The following is a 4078-nucleotide window of genomic DNA, read 5'->3' on the forward strand; positions in this document are numbered from 1 at the left end:
GGCCTTTGTTTTCTTCATCCTTACATATTTCCATCACTCATTCTCTCCAGTATGTTTATCTGTAGTGTTCTTTTCACGCTCTCTACTGGCTCCTCACTAACAAGCAGACACCGAGTGTTTTCGCCATCCTTACTTATTTCCATCATGAAAGAGGTGAACCTGGCCAAGGGCGACAAACAATATGACAAAAAAAGCTCATTTGATTGCCAGTTCCCTAAAAGGTTAACGAATGTCTTGAAATCTCCCTCTTAAAAAAAGTCAAGTTGTAGGAAGATGGAAATACAGAAGCAGACAGGGAGTTCCAAAGTTTACCAGAGAAAAGTATGAATGTTTGAGAGCACTGGTTAACTCTTGAATTAGAGAGTTAGACAGAATAGGGGTGAGAGGAGGAAGAAAGTTTTGTGCAGTGAGGCCGCAAGAGGGGGGAATCATGCAGTTAGCAACATCAGTATAACAGTTAGCATGAAAATAGCGATAAAAAATAGCAAGAGATGCAACATTACGGCCGTGAGAAAGAGGCTGAAGACAGTCAGAGGAGGGGAGTTGATGAAACGAAAAGCTTTTGATTCCACCCTATCTGATAAAACTTTGTGAGTGGAATCCCCCAAACATGCGAAGAGTATTCCATACAAGGATGGGTAAGACCCTTGTACAGGGTAGCAGTTGGAGGAGCAAGAAAACAGGCGGAGACGCCTTAGAACGCCTCATAGAAGCTGTTTTGGGAAGAGATAAGATGTGAAGTTTCCAGTGTAGATTATCAGTAAAGGAAAGACCGAGGATACTCAGTGTAGAAGATGGGGACAGCTGAGTTGAAGAAGAGGGTATAGTTGTGTGGAAGGTCATGTCAGTTTAATAGATGGAGGAATTGAGTCTTTGAGGCATTGAACACTACTAAGTTTTCTCTGCCCCAATCAGAGATCTTAGAAAGATCAAAAGTCAGGCGTTCTATGGCATCCCGGAGTGATTTGTTGACTTCCTGAAGGATTGGTCGTCTCTGAAAAGCTGTGGAAAAGTGTAGGATGGTATCATCAGCGTAGGAGTGGATAGGGCAACATGTTTGGTTAAGATCATTAATGAATTATAGAAAGAGAGTGGGTGATAGGACAGAACCCTGAGGAACACATGCAATTTTCTTTTTTTTCTCTCTCTCTCTCTCTCTCTCTCTCTCTCTCTCTCTCTCTCTCTCTCTCTCTCTCTTCAAAGCACGTACCTCTTCTGTGTACATTTTTTTCTGGTAAATCACAGAAACTCTACAAATAATGCATTACTGGTGTCAGAGATGAAAAGTTCAGGAAGTGCTCATCGTTGATAATAAATGTGCAAAATTTACAGAACATGTTTGCTAAGCAAGCGTAAGCAAACTTACTTTTCATAACGTAAAGAATAAAAGAGCGGAAGTTTTTTTTTTTTTTTCAAACCTGTAAGTACAACTCATGGTGTATCCATTCAGTTATATCAATATCTACTAGTCACTTGATATATGAATGAATTAAGCGAAAAAAAAAGAAAAAAAGAAAAAAAAAGGAAAACTATTACGGACGATTTGCGCAAGACTGTACCCAGTGTTTTGAGTTGACGCATAGCTCAGCCCACCAAATAGAGGTTTGGATTACCTAACGACCAACCTGGCCTCACTCTTCCAACCATCACTACAACTACACACTTGGAGTTTCTACAGCGAGCTCTCAGCCGACGCTTCTTTCAAAGAGCAGTGGGTTCAATGCTGAAAGCCAATCACCCATACTCTGCGCAGTAATACGAGTCCTGCTGGCGACAGTTCTAGGAAGCCACATCCACCAATATGGTGCTGGACTTTCTGGCCTGGCTGAGGACGCCACTAACAGACCACTAGAAACTGTCTCGGCCTATACTACGCGGCACTCGACGATAGATAGATAGATAGATAGATAGATAGATAGATATATCTGGTTATTTATTCCTGCTGTGATCGTTGTTTTAGTTTTGAATTTTCGTGTTTACTAATCACTTTTCCTTCAGTTCGAGTTAAGTAAAGAAAAGAAAACTATTAAAAGCTAAATTTTGAGTTCATAACAATACTCAGAGAATTGAGTATCACGCAACACTTATTTCATCTGGTAGTGAAGACGTTAACAATACTGATGAAGGAAGATAAGACACATTCCAGCATCATTTCCTCCTTTAGTGAGAGTACCGGCTGTCAAAAAAGATTATCATTAGTAAATAAAAAAAAAGGAATAGTAATCAAATAACTTAATAAGAAGTACCATGTAAGAATAACAGAGTAAACTAGTAATTGAGCTGGAAAATACAAGCATGAGTTATCACACACACACACACACACACACACACACACACACACACACACAGCGTAGTGTAGTGGTTAACACGCTCGATTCACACTCGAGAGGGTCCGGGTTCGAGTCCCGGAGGCGGCGAGGCAAATGGGCAAGCCTCTTAATATGTAGGGTGTGTTCACCTAGCAGTAAATAGGTACGGGATGTAACTCGAGGAGTCGTGGCCTCGCTTTCCCGGTGTGTGGAGTGTGTGTTGTGGTCTCAGTCCTACCCGAAGATCGGTCTACGAGCTCTGAGCTCACTCCGTAATGGGGAAGACTGGCTGGGTGCCCAGCAGGCAACCGAGGTGAATTACACACACACACACACACACACACACACACACACACACACACTCTCTCTCTCTCTCTCTCTCTCTCTCTCTCTCTCTCTCTCTCTCCATTCATCCACCAAATTCCTTATCAACACATATTTATCCACCCACACACCCATCCGAACACAAACCCACTTCACTTACCCATTCACTCAAACATCCACTTACTCATGTATCTGTCCACACACACACACACACACACACACACACACACACACACACACACACAGCTCAGTGGTTAGAGCGCTGGCTTCACAAGCCAGAGGACCGGGGTTCGATTCCCCGGCAGGGTGGAGATATTTGGGGTATGTCTCCTTTCACGTGTAGCCCCTGTTTACCTAGCAGTGAGTAGGTACAGGATGTAAATCGAGGAGTTGTGACCTTGTTGTCCCGGTGTGTGGTGTGTGCCTGGTCTCAGGCCTATCCGAAGATCGGAAATAATGAGCTCTGAGCTCGTTCCGTAGGGTAACGTCTGGCTGTCTCGTCAGAGACTGCAGCAGATCAAACAAACAGTGAAACACACACACACACACACACACACCAGTTCACCCATACAGCAAGGAAACACGTAGTATAGTGGTTAGCACGCTCGACTCACACTCGAGAGGGTCCGGGTTCGAATCCCGGAGGCGGCGAGGCAAATGGGCAAGCCTCTTAATGTGTAGCCCCTGTTCACCTAGCAGTAAATAGGTACGGGATGTAACTCGAGGGGTTGTGGCCTCGCTTTCCCGGTGTGTGGAGTGTTGTGGTCTCAGTCGTACCCGAAGATCAGTCTATGAGCTCTGAGCTCGCTCCGTAATGGGGCAGACTGGCTGGGTGACCAGCAGACGACCGAGGTGAATTACACACACACACACATTTTGAAGACACAAGTGTTATAAAATGAAATCTAATACAAATATGCAAGGATGAAAGGAGAGGAAATAATATTAATGAATGTACACAGGTGGATATGATTGTAACTTACAGGAAATTGCGATAAAGAGAAAAGAGATACGAAACAAGTAAAAACAGAAGCAAAATCGTTGTGAAGTGATAACAGGGAAACAAATAAGACATGGATAGAAATAAAATAAAAAAATCTATTCTCAAGAAGAGACAGATACTGTCTAAGAAAAGAAAATGAAAGAAAGTCCACTGAGGAGCCAGTACCCTCACACACCACCCCCCTTCAAAGAAAAAGAAATAGAGAGAGAAAGCACATACACCACAGGATGTCCTTCAGAGGGAGTGACACCTTGCCACCCACACACCATTGGACCGTGTAAATACTTTGCTTCTTATTTAACTCGATTCAGGTGAAGGTCCTGGTCAGTACACCTGTGCTAGTGCTTAATTACCTGGCTTGGTTGCCGTGAACATCCACTGCTCACTATTACCAGCACTAATCTCTCTCATTCTGAGACCAACACTCGCCTGTGCATTTGGC

The sequence above is a fragment of the Portunus trituberculatus genome, chromosome 21, assembly GCF_017591435.1.
Source record: "Portunus trituberculatus isolate SZX2019 chromosome 21, ASM1759143v1, whole genome shotgun sequence".
In the NCBI taxonomy this organism is placed as follows: Eukaryota; Metazoa; Arthropoda; class Malacostraca; order Decapoda; family Portunidae; genus Portunus; species Portunus trituberculatus.